General features: G+C 35.7%; 1 long non-coding RNA gene across 3 annotated transcripts in view; it reads right to left on the reverse strand.

Annotated features, from left to right (window-relative positions):
* LOC308563933 overlaps positions 1–19246 on the reverse strand; it is a 334396-nt gene that overhangs the window by 42083 nt on the left and 273067 nt on the right. For all 3 annotated transcript variants that reach the window (XR_013999871.1, XR_013999872.1, XR_013999873.1), the window contains one exon: positions 11657–11729. This is a non-coding gene — a long non-coding RNA (uncharacterized lncRNA). The remainder of the gene's footprint in view (positions 1–11656; positions 11730–19246) is intronic.

Raw genomic sequence — 19246 nt, forward strand, 5'->3', positions numbered from 1 at the left:
GGAGAAGAAAATTTTAAGTTATATATGTTATAGATTGATATCCAAAAATATACAAAGAATTCCTAAAATTCAACAAAAACAAAGAAACAACTCAAAGAATAATCAAAGGAGAATAAACATTTCTCCAAAGAACATACACAAATAGTGAAACACACATGAAACGATACTCAACATCACTAATGAGGGAAATGCAAATCAGAACCATGAGATACCACTTCAAATTCATTAGAATGCAATTATTTTAAAAAGTAATAATAGCAAGCGTTATACAGGATGCTGAAAAACTGGAATCCTTGTGCATTGGAAGTGGGAGTGTAAAACATGTTGCAGTTGCTATTAAAAACAGTAAGGTGATTTCTCAAAAAATTAAAAATAGAATTGCCATATGATCTAGCAATCCCACTTCTGGATATATACCCAACAGAAGTAAAACCAGGGCACGAACAGCTGGCCTTGCACTCATGTTCATAGCAGCAGCATTCACACTGACAAAAGGTGGAAGCAACCCAAGTGTCCACATAGAAAGGAGTATTATTCAACTTGGAAAAAAAAGAATGAACTTCTGACACATGCTCAGTAAAATAAGCCAGTCAAATAGAACAAATACTGTCTGATTCCACTTACACGAGGCACCTAGAGTAACGTAATACATGGAGAAATGGTAGAATGGTAGTGACGAGGCTGGGTGGAAGTGGGTAACAGGACGCGACTGTTTAAGGGATACACAGCTTCCATTTTGCAAGGTGAAAAAACAAAACGAAAGAAAAAAACAGCCATGTGTCATGCCAGTGGACTGTATACCTATAAATGGTTAAAATAGTGAATTTTGTTTCGTGCATTTTACTGAAATTTTAAAAAGTAAAAAAACCCACAAAACCTCAAACAGCAATAATCGAATGCTGCAAAGAGAAGCATTTTTTGATGGCCAAATTCAAGCTAGTGCAATATAGATGGATCAGTGCTTCAAAGCCTCTCAGATACTTAGGTAATTAAAATAAATTAAGTAAAAGGTACATTTCTCTTCAACAGTTTCTCCACTGGTTTTTTAGGAAACCAAGTAACTGCTCAATGGCTCAGTCACCAGGAGGATTACACATATTCACAACTCTGAAGCCTGCTTGCAAGGATTTTACTCGAAGCATTCAGCCGCCAAGAGTCAAGAGTGTTAACACTTTCCCATTCCAATAAGGAACTCGTATGTTCTCTGTATTTTGAAAATATGGCCACAAATTAAAGAAATTTATTGACCAGTAAATACAAACTATTTAAACTGTCACACTGACATTTTCTTATTTTCTTAGTAAATATATCTGTAAGAGTTAACTGTAAGAACATTATAAAAAAAACTGCATTCTGGAGAAGTTAACCACAAAACTAAATGTGTTAAATAAAATAGGAAATTATTTTAAAATGCATGTGTGGATTTACCTCCCTTAAGGTAGGATATAGAAGGGAGAGTATATACATCTCGTTTTCTTGAGAAGAGTAAAGCCTTTATCTTCCTATTGTCCTGGAAGCAGCTGTTACATAGAATGTGTTGGCCTCTTACTTGCAAGTATTGGAAACATACTCTACCTAACTTAAGCAGGTAAGGGAGTTATTAAAAGAGTAAGTGATTCAGTTATTCAGAAGAGACAAAGAAACAATGTTGGGGGCCACATATCTATGAGAAATGCTAAAATAATGCTAAACAAGCCTTCAGTTCACTCCTGACAGCGTGTACCATCCTACTGGACACTGACTGTCACAGCTGGTACTTTCGCTTCTATACTCACTTGCAGCTAAGTGTGGCTCCTGCTGCTATGCTTCTCAAGATGGGTTATATTAATCCCTTGTTTGTTCTCTAAATTGTGACTTAGGTCATGGAATGGGCGTAAATGACTTGACCCTCCAGAATGTAGTAGGTCTTACAAACATGGAAGGCTAGGAGAGTGAAGTCTGGTGTTATCTGCTTTGATGATGGGAGATACAGAATTGTCAACACAGAAATGGAGCTTAGGTGCTGAGCAGTAGAAAATGACAAATGTCAAAAACAAGGTGAGCACTGAAAAATGTTCCAGAGGGCTCCATCAGAATTAAAGTTCTGTTATTAGATTGCTGTATGATACTTAACAAATGACCAAGATTGCCTTAATGTTCTCCTCAGCTGGACTAATTTTTAGACAGGCTTCTTGTGACTGTAGGTCTCAGATGCTCTCTCCCCCACCCCCCCGCGCTCCCCTTTTTAAAAAAAAACTTGCAAATATATATATTCTTTCCCTGTCCCTTTGAGATGTAAATTTTCTGGCAGCCTCTTGCCAGTTTCACGTCTAAGAAATGTCCTTCTCAAGAACCTGGGAGCCATTCCTATAAAATGTAATCATGATGTAACGGTCTCTATGGCTCCGAATAGCCTCAGCAATCTTAAGAAGATCCAAGCTGTAGATGCCATGCTACCTGATATCGAACTATACTACAAGGCCATAGTAATCAAAACAGCAATGGTACTGACATAAAAACAGACATACAGATCAATGGAACAGAACAGAGAGTCCAGAAATGAACCTACACCTACATGATCAATTACTGTTTGACAAAGGTGGCAAGATCATACATTGGGGTAATGACAGTTTATTCAATAAATGATGCTGGGAAAATTAGACAGATACATGCAAAAAAATGAAACTAGACCACCTTCTTACACCATATACAAGAATAAACTCAAAATAGATTAAAGATTTAAATTTTTTTCTTAATCTCTTCATTTTATTTTATCAGGCCCACAACCCCCCTCCCCTATGACAGATATCAGTCTGGTGATAGCGAGTGTTTGAGAAGGGGGGTGGTGGCAGGTACATGTGGGCAAAAAGGGGGAAACGGGATGGACAGAGACTTTGCTTGGGGTGATGGGTGCAGGATGCAGTGCGCAGGTGATGTTTTGTTGAGTTGTACACTTGAAACATTTATGATTTTGTGAACCAATATCATCCCAATAAATTCAATTAAAATTTAATTAAACATAAGGCCTAAACCATAAAACTCTTAGGAAAAAAATAGGCAGTAAATTATTTGGCATCACTCTTATTAATAATTTTTGGGGGTATATCTCCTCAGGCAAGGAAGACAAATGAAGAAATAAACAAATGGGACTACATCAAACTAAAATGTTTTTGCATAGCAAAGAAAACCAACAACACAAAAAAACACAAATTACTGAATGGGAGAAGATATTTGGCAATGATTCACCAGAAAAGGGGTTAAATCCAAAATTTATAAAGAACTAATAGTACTCAACACCAAGAAAACAAACAACCTAATTAAAAAATATAGGCAGAGGACTCAAATAGGAACTTCTCCAAAGAGGACATATAAATGGCAAACAGACATATTAAAAAATAGTGAATATCACTAATCATCAGAAAAATGCAAATTAAAACAACAATGAGCTATCACCTCACACCTGTGAAAATGGCTATCATTACACCAGAAAAGGGGTTAAATCCAAAATTTATAAAGAACTAATAGTACTCAACACCAAGAAAACAAACAACCTAATTAAAAAATATAGGCAGAGGACTTGAATAGGAACTTCCCCAAAGAGGATATATAAATGGCAAACAGACATATTAAAAAATAGTGAATATCACTAATCATCAGAAAAATGCAAATTAAAACAACAATGAGATATCACCCCACACCTGTGAAAATGGCTATCATTAATAAATCCACAAATAAGTGTTGGCAAAGATGTGGAGAAAAGGGAACACATACTGTTAAAACATAATTTTCCTAAGAAGGTGAAATCACGACTCACATGAAGATATAAAAAGCAATCATCTTAAAGAATTTGTTTTACTCAATGATATGACAGAACTAGGCAGATGCTATAATTGGTTCAAAGAAAAATATCAAAAACACAAAATAGAATAAAAGAATATTGAGATAAATTGCTATAAAGACAAGGTAACTTTTGGGAGTACCAAGTCAATGAAATTAATAGACAAGACAGATTTTACAAATCTGTCAGTTATCCACAATTTACAAAATATTGGAAGTTATACAAGAGCTCAAAACTAATGACAAGGACTGGAATCTGATAACCTGGAAGGGTATACTTTAGACAATACATGGTTTTCCATTAGAACACAAATCTGTTTTTATGCAATGCAGAGTAGTGGGTGTGCATATGTGTGTGTGTGTACTATCAATGATGTGCTAAAAATTTTCTCCTAAGATAGTGACAAAAATCAAATGGATAATAGTAGGCATTAGGGACAAAAGTGTAGGATATAGTAACTCAATTATTGCAAAATACCTAAATTGTCGCAAAATCATTGGTGGCAAATTTGGAGATATTTTACAAATTTTTATAATTACATAGCTTTTGAAATAGCAAGTCTACTTCTGGAAATTTGTCTTACACAAATACAGGCACATGGGAGCAAATATGTATGTATATATATACACACACAAACACAACATTTACTTTTGGTTTTAAAGCAATAGTAAAAGGCTGAAACAATGTACATATTCATCCATATGTGTGAGCCTAAATAAATTGTGGTGGAGCTATACAATAAGTTATTTTATGAGTGATTTTAAAATGTGGCAGATCTACATGTACTCTATATAATGATCATCAAAATATAATCTTGTGAGAAAAATGAGGTTCATATAATGTAAGTAGCTAAAGATAAATAAATCTATCATTTCCCTCATGCTTGCACAGCAAATCTCTTGTTCTGTTTAGCATCAGTGGCATCATGCCTTGCAAATGTCTTTTTTACAGAACATTTTCTAAGATTGTGCTTTGATCAATGTCCCAGCAGAGCTGGGGACTTGCTCATTTTTGCTTCCAGCATATATTTTCCTCGAATTTTGTTATTATTACTTTGTGGAATTGTGTAGAACAGTAGATTACCCATATTCCCTTGGGGAAATGAGCTTCTCAGTTAACCCACAAAATAGCATCAAGTTCTTCGGGGTTTGGTTTCCTAACCTTTCAGTTAAGACTGAAGAACAATCTGAAAGGAATCTCAAAATCTATTTTTAAATGTATAAAATATTAAGATAAATTGTATTGTCAATACGGGTTTAGAGAATGTGCTTCTTTCTGAGTGCATGAGCTTAGTTCTCAATGTGGTGGTGTAATATTCATGGCCAACTCTGACCCAAGAGAACAAATACAGAACATTTCTAATTAGACTTTCTTACAAGGGAGATGAATCATAGTTTTAATCTCTGATATATAGCATTTTAGTACTCTGACCTTTCAGTAAAGGTACATACTTGATTAGAAAACATTTGAAATGCCCTTGCCATTGGTGGACAGAGTTGTAAATGGCAAAAGCAATGAAATGAGCCCCCAACTCAATATAGACTCTCCAAAGGTCAAGATGAAGTGGCCCATCTATTTAACTGTCCAGAGATATGAGGCATTCATCCTAGCACAGGGCAGTTTCATAATAAAGACCATAAAACAAACGCTATGGCACAACATTAAGTGAGTTTATAGTCTGTATTAACAAGATAAAATTCCATATATTTATATATACATATACATAATATTCTAGAAACTGTACTCCTATAGGTGATTCTTCGTTCCCATCACATAACAGTTTTTATTCTAAAAAGGTTGACAGATACCCTATCAGAATAATCTTAAAAGGTTGTCAGTAAATTAAAAAGGTTCATCAGCAACAGAGGGATTTCTAAAAGCTCCCTAAAAGAAAACCTTCCCTTGCTAGAGTCTGTTGTTGGTTTGCCTTTTCTGTGTGAATTAATGGATTGTTTTCTGCTCTGCTGAATTATTAAGCTTCTGATATCATACTTTTTCTATGCCACCGTCTACAAAGGCTGCCTTCAGAATTGTCACCTCAGCACAAATGAGTGAGTTTGAAAAACAAAAACAAAACTATTGGCTTGAAAAAAAGATTTGAAAGAAAGTAAAAAGAGAAATAATTTCATCATTAGGCTTTCAGGGTTTTATATAGTATGTTGTTAAATTATATTGGGACCCACTAAGATATCTCCAGCTCCCTGAGGGAACTGTAAATTTCTGAAATATTTTTATTAAATGTAATTTTTTTAAATCCTCAACAGAGGATATGTTTTCATGGATTTGAGAGAGAGGAAGGGAGAGAGAATCAAACCCACAACCTTTTGGTGTATGTACAATGCTCCAACCAACTGAGCCACCAGGCCAGGGCTTCACTTCAATTTTTAAAAGAGAAAGTTTTTTGTTTTTTAAAAAATATTATCTATTGCAGTAAAACAGTGATGAAATGCAAGTACCTAAAATCCTGGAAATTGCTGTTTGAACTATTTAAATAAGCATTTGTTGGATTTTAAGAATAGTTTTCCTTATATTAATTCAATATAAACAGATTGTTTCAATTCTTCATTTAACCATCCTACTGAACAAAAATTGAAAAAGCCTTTTCCATCATTCAGCGTACTTTTATATGTGAGCACTAATTACATAAATATTCCTCTGTATATGCTGTGTGCTTCTTAGGTAGAGCTAACTTTCCTCCTAATTTAATTGTCCTCCTTTGGCTTTCATGGAATCCATTTTTCCGATCTTATTTCTGCCTTTGAGCTACGAGTAGGGAAATGGGATTTATGGGAGATGTTCTCTGGTATTCTTCAGCGGGTTGCTCATTTTCTAACATGAATAAGACATATTCAGAACCTTTTTCAGGTCTCTTTGCTGAGAACTAAGTATCATAGTCTAATATACACAATAATGGGAAAGCTAGCAGTAATTTAAGTTATAATACTGTGAGATATATATTGCCTGTGGATTAAAAAACCCAAAAACCACACCAATTGTGTACATTTGTGGAACATAAAATAAAAAAACCAACACCAACACTGTAGCATCTTTAAAGGCTTCAAAATATTGTAACAATATTGATTAGTGAAACTAAACAAGAGTCTGCTGAGGTTGATAAAATAAGGCTATTGTTCCCATGTTAAAAATGAAAACATAGAAAAATGAAGAAAAAGAGGAAATGAGTAAATGACTTCCATTGGTCTGAAAAGCAATTTCGTACTGAAGCGGTCCTTTCCCAGTGGTGCAGGCTCCAAGGTGTTCAAGGCATCTTTTCCCCTCCAACTTTCAGGCGGCTGGAGCGTAAACTACGCAGCAATACTAGTCAGCAGGACAAACATAAACGGCGCTGGGACGGCAGGGACAGGGCTCAGTGTTGGAAGTAGATGGCCCAGGACTGCTCCCACTTAGAGCAAGAAAAATATTGTGATTAACTCTGTAGCTGTCAAATTGCTGGGTCATTTTAGTTTAAGAGAGAGGTCTACACATTAAAATCCTAACCCTTCCCTTGACTCTTTACCCATGTTTCAGCGTATCACTTAGGAATCAAGGTTGGCTTTTATAATGAGCCTGACCTTATCATAAAACAAGTGAGCAATTAGCAGAGCTTGGGCGTCTTTAGCATAGAAGTTTGAATTATTAAGCACTCCACTGAAAATAAGATTAAAAAGCACACACCAAAACAGTATTTCTGACACTGTATCAGAACAGGGAAGGGCTGGGGAGCAACTGGGATAGGATAGCCTGGTGTAAGGGCGAGCTCTCAGCTTTGGCTGCTCATTAAACACTTGATATTTGGAAGCATGGAATTATAATTTCAATTCCCAGTGCAATGGATGAATGTTTCTCCCCCCCCCCCAAAAAAAAATCAATAAAAACATATCCTTGGGTGAGTATTTAAAAAAATTTTGAAGTGAATAAAAATATTTCAGAAATTTATGAAGTTCCCTCAGGTAACTGGAGATATCTTAGTGGGTCCCAATACAATTTAACATACTATATAAACATTGCTCTCTCTCTCTCTCTCCCTCCCCCCCCTTTCCCTTGCTCTAAAAATCAGTAAGCATGTCCTCGGGTAAGAATTAAAAAAATATATATATTATTCTCCAACTTTCTACCCCACAGAAACACACTGGACGCTCTTGCTCTCTGGCTCCTGAGTGGTTTTGGCCAGTGGGGGACACTGGCAGATACAGAAGGCATGAGAGAGGAAGGCCACCTCCGGGGAGGGTGGCAAGTCTGCTCAAGGCAGCCTCTCTATTAAGTTTCTTCTCAGGTTCCTAATAAATGCTTCTTCCTTTTGTTTCTGAAGGAAACATACAGAGCACTGTACTGTCCTTTATGATTCTCTTTATTTTTGTCAGTGTCCTATTATTAAACACTGTTTGAAAAATAGTAAGTGTGCCATTTATTTGCTGCTGGGAGCTTGATTCATATGTCTTCGAAAACTGAGAAGTATTACATGCATCTAGGCAGGAACTACAAAGGGACAGAACAGATGGAACGGGAACCTTCATCTTTGTCACCATCAAACTGTTGAAGAGGAAATCAGAAACCCAGAGGGAGAGTCACTGATGAATGTCACAAGGCTACTGCGACTTTTCTCCTCTACTCCCCAAACTGTACCTCTGTAGATTGTTTTCAAGAAGGAAAGCCAGGCACCTCGGTCTCGAATTATAAAATGGCTGGATTGCAAAATTATAGAACCAACTTCACATAGCTTCTTGAATACAGCATGGCGTTTCTGCTGACTGTTATTGCTGTAACAAATTACTACAAATGTGTGGTTTACAGCAACACAAATTTATTATCTTATATAGTCCTGGAGATCGAAAATATGATAAGGGCTAAAATCATAGTATTGCTAGAGCCTCATTCCTTCTGCAGGCCCTGGGGGGAAATCATTCTTTGCCTTTTTCAGCTTCTAGAGGCTGCTTGCCCACATCACTCTGATCTGACCTCTGCTTCCATTGTTTCACCCCCTCTTTCTCTGCCCTTCTGCTTCCCTCTTATCTAGACCTTGGCAGTTATGAGCCTACCTTGCTAATGCAGGATAACCTACCCATTCAGGGTCTTATGCACACATGCAAAGTTCTTCCTGCGACATAAGTAACACATTCATAAGGACTGAGAATCAGAACATAGTTAACAGTAGGGGGGCATAATTTAGCCCACCATACGAAGTGAGGGACTTTTGGGGACAGAAGGATATGTGTACTCTGGAAATTGGGACATATTCTGGGTCTCACCAAGTAATAAATTCAAAGGCTAAATACAAGCTATACCAGCTTGCAAACACAGGGTAAAGAGATTGGTTGTCATTTGAATAAATTACGCTTTTATCATCTGGCAGAACTAGGATGCGTGACATTCTATGGAACAAATGAGCTCCATGGCAATAGATGGCCTGAGTCAATTTGCCAAGGGCCCCAAACTAGGAGTCCTTACCAGTGTGGAAGAACGTTAGCGGTAAGCTGTGTGTGGCAGACAACCACAGAATGGAATGTGAGGGCGGGGGGAGGTCACAAGATCATCGGGAGAGGTCAGGCCTCGTGTCAGGGAACGGTGCACTGTGCCACTGTGGAGGGTCAAAAGCAAATACAATAAGTGCAATAAAGCAGCCCTGTGCATATGGGCAACAGCAGCAGGCAGCATGGCCAGCAGGTATCACCCGAAGAGATAACGACAACAGCAGCAGGCAAATAAGACAGCCCTAGCGCCTTTCTCCCATCCTCCGAGCCATGGCTCTAAAATAACGAGAGGAGAGGAGAGGAAAAGGAAGCGTTGAAGACTGACCCAGGCTTCTCTTTGCCACTGATGATTCCTGAACTAAACGAAAGAATGGATTTGAAGAGAGGGTAAATTATTGGCATTGTATATGAGGTTGAGTTTTTATATTATATTGGAATGGATGTTTTATAAACACAAAATATTTCCTAATTATAGATGTGTTCAGGAGTCCAGACAGAAAATCAGAGAGAGCACATTTTAAAATAATGAAATATAGCTATATTTTATTTTAAGCCTATCAAGTCCTGCCCATACAAAAATATTTATAAAGCTATGTGGATTAATATAACGTTAATCCCCTTTTCTCTACATTTTGATTCTGATAAAAAGAGAGTAAGGTTTCCTTCTAATCATGTAAGTATGATAGGGCTGTGTCTCTATAGCTCTCTTTTTGTTTATTTAATTCTAATCCTGAGGGGAAGGGAGACTTTTAAATAAATAATGTATCAATTTATACTTTGATAAATGGTGACTATTACAAATAAAAAAATTACTGAATGTGAAAAACTGATGAGTGTGAAAAGCTAAAACCTATGAAGGACAGCAAGGATGTTCCTTGAAGTTCCGGGATGCAGCCTAGAAAATTAGTTTGGGCTTGGTAGCACACCTCGGTAGAATCAAGTTAAGAATAATAAAAACAGTAACACAAACATACCTACCAACAAACAAAGTGGAAAACAACAACAACAAAAACCCTTTGGGATTGGTGTGAAAGTAAAGGAATAAAACTATGGGAAGGAAAATCAGAAAAATGCCCTTTATACATTAACTCCATGAACTCTGAAGTAGAAAATATATTTTACATCATTTTCTAGAAACCCAAGGTGTTCATAATCAAGTATGATATAGTAGGTACCAAATAAAAGCTTTCAGTAAATATGGAAGTTTCCATCATAGAAATATTTCTTGGATATATTTCTTAGTTTTATATCCACAGTTATCCACCAATTAACTTTCTAAGAAATGATTGGTTTACCAGCATGTTTACCTTGCAAACATTTTTCTTTTACTTTATTCACAATTTCTCAAGTCAGCCTGCCTTTCCTATATACAGTCCTCTACACACCAACACAATAATACTAGGATGTAGGCATTTACTTCTAACCAACAGCAATGATTTATTTATACTTACCCTCAAAAAAATCAAAATAATAAATGTAAAAGAAATAGGACAGAGAAATTAAATAGCATACAATTACCATTGAATCTGTTTCCTGGTTTTTCTTATAACTGGGTTGATACGTTTTTTGTTGTGTTTTTTATGGAAAACCATGTCTATCACAGACCACAAACTCAGTGATGTAATATCCTATGGTGTCCATGGAGAGATACCTGGACATTATTTTATATACTTTGGAATTAATTATATCAAATGAATTATGTAAACTATAGAAAATCTCAACTTTCATACTTTACCATTAATGTAGGAATCATAAAATATGAAATGTGCAATCTGTGTGAGCATCAATTCATAAATATAGTCCACTTCTTGGAGTCTTCATATTATTGGGATGGGCTTTAGAAAAGTTCCTGGCAATTAAGTCTTCATTAAATGTCAACAATTATTAAATTGTTACTGTAGGTGTTCTAATTATTGGTTTGATTTGGAACACTGACAAATAGTCTATAAACTCTTAAAAGGACAAGAGCAATAAACCTCATTAGTACTAAAATCACTTGTTTTTAGAGATTTTACTGGCCTTGTTATTATTCAGTCTGGATTTCAATCTCTGATAGGGTTCGCAGACAGATTAATATTTGAAAATGAAAAATATTTGTCATTAAACCACTTGACACATCTTCAATTTGTTCTCCTTTCCCCCCCAAAATATCCATATAATTTTACAGATTTAAAATTAAAAACTAGAGAGTCCATAGGCCATTCCTTGGGATTTCCCAAGGATATGGGGAAAAACCAAAGCCCCATCTGTAATTGTGTTTCAGTGGTGAGACAAAGCAGAAAATAAACATTTCTTACTTGAACTGATCGGGTTTGGACATGAAGTACCTAATTTGGACAAGCCTTTTAATGATATGGAAGAGAGAGCTTACCTTGTAAAAGGCCTTGCTCGATTTCCAAAGGGAAGAGCACTTGATTCTTCTACCCATAATGCGATGCTCATAGCTGACAATGAAGAGAAATGGCACCATTAGCCTCTTGAACTGCAGCAACCACAAGAGAGCAAAGAATTGGAGAACGGAATGTTAAATGGTTGAGTTCAAACGAACCATTGTATGGAGCAATTCAAATAAAGTTTTCAGGTCCAGAAATAATGTTTTCAGGGAACAGTATTTTGACAACTAATTAGGTAACCGGTAAATTTACAGTGCCCGTGACCCTGACTTTTAAGATTTTGTGAGTAATTTTAATTTACGAGTATATTGCTGGCAAATCACAAAGTTTTCAGAAAGTCAATTAGAAGCAAGTAGTTAATTCCCATAATAGAATCACAAATTACAGTGTCTTTTCCAAGTACTTCTGATTTAAATAACATCTATTATAGACCAAGCAAGCAATATCATTGTTTAAATTTTTCTCAGCCCCTTTTTTTTAAACTTGAGAAAACTAATACTGCCAAAGATTTCTCAGAACATGTGTCTGTAATTCCCTTACGTGACTCCTGGGTCACTGGGAAACTGTTAGCATTTACTGAACTTTATACAATTAGCTCTGTCCTTTGGGTGTTCAAACACATTTTCTTTACCCTTACACTGTGTATGGGAAGGAAAATTTACAGTGGAAATGTAGTCTCTCAATCTTCTCCATTCAAGTCTCCCAGGGCACTTTACAATCATTAAAAGTTATAATTAGCACTGAAGTACATTCAACTCCTAAAAGGATCATTTTTTAAACTAATAACTTTTTTTAACATCTGTATTTTAAAGTCTCAAAACAATTTAAGTGCTCCTGACTTCAACAGATAATGACTTCCTAAGCATACGAGGAAAGAACCCAGAGTATTTAAATGCTCCGAAACATATTTCCTGATCCCCTCTAGAGTCTGTTTATTGAAAATAGTCAACTATTTACATAATTTAAATAGTGTTTCTTTATTTTAAAGAGGTGTCAGGTAAGGAAATTAAGTAAAGCTATAGTAGTGTGTTACCTAAGAAACTATGATGAGAGTTGTGAATTTTACTTTATGTCTTAAGTATGTTATTAGTTAAACACAGGGCTTTATATTAATCTCTTATGCTTATAGGAGTTTAGTTTTATATGGTAGACATTGTTGGTTGGGGACTCAAGCTGTATAACAGTCTTTTCTCCCAGCCATGTTCTAGCTGGACTTACTATACATGTGACACAATTCTAGCCAATGTCATTGTCAAGAGCTCTGAAAGCTCTGACCTTTTCACTATTTGCAACCTAACAAAAGTGCCTGTCATAGTTTCATGGATGCTGGTGGGAGACACTGCTCTCTGGATCAAAGACAATGTACAGTTATTATTTACAACAACAGCAGTAATCACAGTTTTATCATCATTTTTTCCTGCTGATGGTTGAAAAATTTAGCCAGTAAAGAAAGGGTTAGCCCTTTAAAAATTAAGACTATTTATTACATAGACAGCAAAAATCAAGAGAAGCAAAGGTGCCTGCTTCTGTGTCATTTGTGCCTTAGGATAAGACGGAAACAGAAAGATGACAATACACCGAGCGTGGGAGGCCCCGCCGCTGAGGGTGGTGTCACGCTGCGGCTAAGCAGTTTAGAGCCTGCAGCTGAACCCTAAGAAGCCAAGGCAGACAGCCTCGCGGCTCATCAGAAACTGGAAGGCAGGCGATGAAAAGAAGTCTCACGCCAGCCTCCCAGGGGAGCAGGGAGGCAAGTGGGAAATGGCCTCGTAACAGCTCTTCACAAGCTTCTCATGATCTCATCTTCCAGATCACGGGGCATTCAGCCACGACGCCGACCAGCGGCCGTGAAGGCCGGCCCGAGCGGTCTCTGTGGGCACGGGCAAGGCTGTCAGGGTGCCGGGATGGAGTCCCTCTCACAGCCCCCAAACCTCAGTTCCCGCAGGCAATACAGTGAGAGGCAGTTGAATCCTACACGCCCAGTGAGTTGCATTATAAAAGGGGACTCTGAGCTTAGGGAACCTCAGCCTTTTACGAGGGCGCAAGCAAAGATGCCTGCCCTTTGTCCCTGAAGGAGACGCTATCTTGACGTTACTGGACCACACAGCAGCTTGCCTCTGCTCTGGGACAGCCTGACAAGGCCACTTGTCCTGTGAAGACCTAGAAAGGCTGCGAAGAACAAACACTGTCAGCGCCTCTGCAGAGACACAAAGGCATAAAGACTCATGGAGAGCTGTCTCCAAATCATCATGTACTACGAAGTAGCAGATGGCGTCGCTTGTGAAGTTTCTCAGAAAGATTCTGCTTTCCTGACTAAAACAAGATGAAACAAAAATAGATTCAGCAGGTTCAAACTTTGCTTCATTACCCTTGTACGCCCTTCCTTAAACAGAAATATGATGTCTAATTATTACTAGGGGCCAAGGGGCCAAGAGCAAGGAGATTCCACGCAATAAGGATGGTAGAACAGGAAAACAGGACCCTATTTCCACAAGATGTTGTTAGAGTTTCAATTGCCCCAGACTGCCTTCCTACTGTTTTTGTATGAATGTGTGTGTTCAACTATAGCAATAGATAAACTCATTCATGAGGATGCAGAAAAAGTTATAAACAAATAAGTATAGCCTAAAGCAGCTGAGCTATAAAAAGATTAACAGTGATTATAACATTAAAATAATTTTAATGTGTGTGAGCATATGAAAGAGAGGGAAGATGTTATTTGCTTAAGCAACTGTGAGCCAAATATTCTGCTTACACCTGAAAACATTCCTTAACAAAACAGCTTCAATACAGAAGAAAGTGTATGTTAGGATTCTTTAATATCAAATGTTTTCTCCAAATCCTCATTAATGAATGGAGCCAGACTCTCATTGGATGCTATTACTCCTAAATTAATTCTACTGTCCTACACTTAGTTGTGTTACTATAGGAAATATATTTAATCCACACTGGGCTAGTTCCTCTTCTGTCACATTTAGGACAGCATTATCGAATTGGCTTGGTGGGAAGATTAAATTATAATGATTATAAATATATCTCCTGAAGCTCATATGCTTAATAAATATCAGTTTCCTTAGAGCAAAATGCCCCTGCTCACCTTCTGTGAAGATAACGGTGATTACAATTTTCTTTATTCAGTCTCTGCTCTAAAAATCTTTTTAATAATCATTAAGCATATCATTTACATCAAGTTTAACAGAATTTTTCAGATGTTTTTTGTCCCAAAGTCATGTTTGGTAACAGTTCATATTCACGAGCATTTTTAACTGAGTTATTATAGAACAAAATAGAACAGCAGTTAATTTAGTTGACCTATATTTCACTGGCAAATAAGTTTACTTAATTTCTTTAAAAAGTCTGGGCAAAAAATTAGGTAATTGAATTTTACCCACAAGTGAGGCAATATTTCTTACTTTGTCATCTTCATTGTTTTTCCCACCCCACAGCATTATTTTAGGCAATCATATTTTCAGTATGGGGGAAAAGAAGGATTCTTTGAGAACATGTGATAATTTGGTGTTTGGATGGAATAACAAGTTTTTGAAAAAAATTGTGCACTTTTGGAATACATTTGCTAATACTTTGTTGAGGATTTTAAGATCTATGTTCATAAGACACATTGGTAAGAAATTTTCCTTTCTTGTATCTGATTCTGTTTGGATGATCTCACAGAATAAATTAGCAAGTGTTTTCTCTGCTTCCAGGATCTGGAAGAGATTGTGTAATTTCTTAAATGGTTGCTAAAGATAGCTCAATAAACATTTACAGCTATAAGAATAGATAAAGTCATTCATGATGGGTATACAGAAAAAGTTTTAAAAAGTTAAATAATTACAGCCCACAGCAGCTGAGCTATAAAAAGGTTAGCAGTGATTATGCCATTAAAATAATATTAATTATTACAACATTATTATGAGATAATGAGTGATATTATTCTAGAATACCAATCAAAATGAGCTGAGCTATGAAATTTTTCATGAATGACTGCCTGGAAATAAAATAAGAATGTAAATGCGAGGGAGAGAGTCAGGCATGTGGCCTGAACCTGAGTCACAGATGGAATGGTGACATGGCACGCTAAAGGAATTTGCACCCAGCGATTAAACATTTGTCAAGTGCATCCCTAATTATCACAATTTCATGAAGTGGTGGGAATCAAAGTCACCATATTTTACAAATGAATAATGTGCCCAAAGAGGGGGAGAACTACCAGGTTTGAGTTCCTTTCTCTCCAGCACCCTGCCACTTCCACAGGACGCCACGCTGGTTTCCTGGATCAGAAGACAGCTGCCTGGAAAGGTGTAGGTGAGAGGATTTAGAAATATTCTGCTAATTTGTCATAAGGTTATCCCAGTGACTTAGCATTAATACTAAGTCACTGAATTATTCCTAGTATTAGTGATTAGAAGGCTGGATGACTGGATAGATGAATGAACAGAATGGAATCACAAACAGATCTTAAATTTGAATCCTAGGAAAAAGGCAATCCAATTAAAACAAAAGGGCAGTTTCCTAAATTGTTGTAAACTGAGGATCTATGGTTTGGGGTCTCCTCATATTAATGAGGTTTGAATTCAGTTTGGGTAGAGTTTTTCTCACTTCATCGGAGTTAGGACCCTTCAGTTCTGCAGTATGTGAATGTGAGCCAATTCAAATAGGTGTCAATGGTAGGTGGTAGTAATAGTTCTGGAAGGTGACAACATGGAGAGTTGCAAAAAGAATATATTACTTCTGAAATACACAAAGAAAATATAACTTTATATTCTATAACTAATTTGAGTTTCTATAAGAGCTCCCACCCATTCATTGGTAGCAGATGTCAGGAAAACTTATGAAGCCAGTGAAACAGACAAAAATGATTACTGTCCCATTGAGTGTATCCTTCCAGGTTATCTCAGCCTTTCACCGACTTTGATTTTAAAACTTGGAAAGCTATAGAATTCTAATAAAAAATGAAACATATTGACAAATGTTTTTGTAAATTCATTTCAGTCTTTCTAATGGCTGTTAATATTTGTTTTTGAAATTCTCCTTTAAATCAGTTTTAACATCTACTATTTATTTCATTAATTAATAAAATATTTGAAATATGAGAAAAATATTTCCACCAGTAACATCATTTAGGTCTTATGCTTTCTTTATAAAATGTTATTAATTAATGATTCAATTTCTTTAATAGATATAGGTCTGTCCAGATGACCTATTTCTTCTCACATGAATTTTGTTAGTGTGCATCCTTCAAAAAATTGGCCTACATCATATTAGTTATCAAACTGATGGGCAGAGATTTGCTCATAGTATTCCTCTGTTATCGATGAATGTCCCTGAGTCAGTAATGATAATCCATCCTTTATTTCTGATATTGACAGTGTTTTCTATTTTTTCTTAATAAGAATAGCTATAGATTTATCAATTTCATTGATCATTTCAAAGAACAAGCTTATTTTTTTACTTCTCTATTTTTTCCTGTTTTCAATTTTATTGATTTCTGTTCTTTTATTTATTTTCCTTCTGCTTTCTTTGAGTTTAAATTGCTCTTCTTTTTCTAGTTCCTTAAGTGAAAGTTATTGAATGTTTCTTCTTTTCTTACACATACATTCTATGTTGTAAGTTTCCCTTTACGCACTATTTTCACTATGTCTCACAAGTTTTAATCAGTTTCATTTTAATTAGTTCAAAATATTTTTAATTTCTCTTGAGACTTCTTTAACCAAGTTTTATTTAGAAGTGAGACTTTATTTCCCTAACTACCACCATATTACTCTCATCCCTTTTAAAACAAAAATCCTTGAAAGAATCATCTCTATTTCCTACTCCCAAGTGTTCAATTTCCATTCGCTCCCCAAGTCAGTCAAACAGACCAATTCTGGTTACATTATAATCTTTGTTTTTAATTTTATTATTTTTTATTGTTGACTATTATTTTAATTGTCCCTGTTTGCAGATGATATGATCTTATATACAGAAAACCCTGAAGATACCACAAAAAATTAAAATGTTAAAACTAATAACTAATTCAGTACAATGTAAGATACAAAATGAACAGAAAAATAACTTATGTTTACCCATACTAACATCAAACTATTTGAAAAGGCAATTAGGAAAATAATCCCAAAGAATAAAATACTTAGAAACAAACTTAACTAATGAGATAAAAGACTTGTACACTGAAAACTGCAAAACATTGATGAAAAAAGTTAAAGAAGACAAACAATAAAAAGATATCATGCTCATGGGCTGTAAGATTTAATATTGTTAAAATGTCCATACTACGTGAAGCAATCTACAGATGCAAAGAAATCCCTTTCAAAATACCAATGTCATATTTTTTACATAAATAGAAAAAAATCAACTCTAAAATTTATATGAAATCATAAAAGATCCCTACCAGTAAATCAACCTTGAAAGAGAAAAACAAAAGTTGGAGGCATCACACTTTTTGATATTTAAATATACAGTGTTACAAAACTATAATACTTAAAACAGTGTGCTACTGTCATAAAGACAGATATATAGGCCAGTGGAACAGAACAGAGAGCCCAGAAATAAGTACTCAGATATACAGTCAATGATCATGGACAAGGGTGAGAGGAATACACAAGTGCAAGTAACATGGTATTGGGGAAACTGAATATGCACATGCATAAGAATGAAATTGAACTCATTTTACATAAAACACACACACACAAAAACCTCAAAGTGGATTAAAGATTTAAAAGTGAAATCTGAAACCATAAAATTCCTAGAAGAAAACAAAGAGAAAACCCTCCTTGACACTGATCTTGGCAATGGGTGAACAGATACAACATAATTAGCACAGGCAACAAATGCAAAAATAGAAAAAAGTACTATACCCAACAGCAAAAGGTTGTGCACAGCAAAGGGAACAATCAAGAGTGAAAGACAGTCTACAGAATGGGAGAAAATATCTGCAAACTATATATCTGATAAGCGATCTATATGCAGAATATATAAAGAAATGCCACAATTCAGTAGCAAAACATCAAAACCAACCAAACAAAATACAATTATAAAATGGGCTATGAATTTGAATAGAAACTTCTCAAGAGACATACAACTGGCCAACAGGAATACAAAAAGATGCTCAACATCACTAATCATCAGGGAAATGAAAATCTAAAGCACAATGAGAAAACTTACACCTGTCAGGATGTCAATTATTTTTTTAAAAAGTGTTGGCAAGACTGGCAGAATGTGAGGAAATTGGAACCTTTACACACCATTGATAGAAATGTAAAATGGTTCATCTGCTATAGAAAACAGGAAGAAAGATCCTCAAAAATTAAAAATAAAACTTCCATATGACCTAGCAATCATATATAATTTAGGTACATATCCAAATATGTAAAATTAGGACTTTGAAGAGATTAGAACTCCCATGTTAGTTGCAGCACTTTTCACAATATCCAAGCACTATTCACAATAGGCATAAAACCTAAATGTCCACTGATGGATGAATGGAAAAAGAAAATGTGATATATACATATAACGGATTAGTATTCAGCCTTAAAAAATGAAATCCTGCAGTATGCAACACGGTGGTTGAAAAA

Source organism: Miniopterus schreibersii, assembly GCF_964146895.1.
Source record: "Miniopterus schreibersii genome assembly, chromosome: 11".
NCBI lineage: Eukaryota > Metazoa > Chordata > Mammalia > Chiroptera > Miniopteridae > Miniopterus > Miniopterus schreibersii.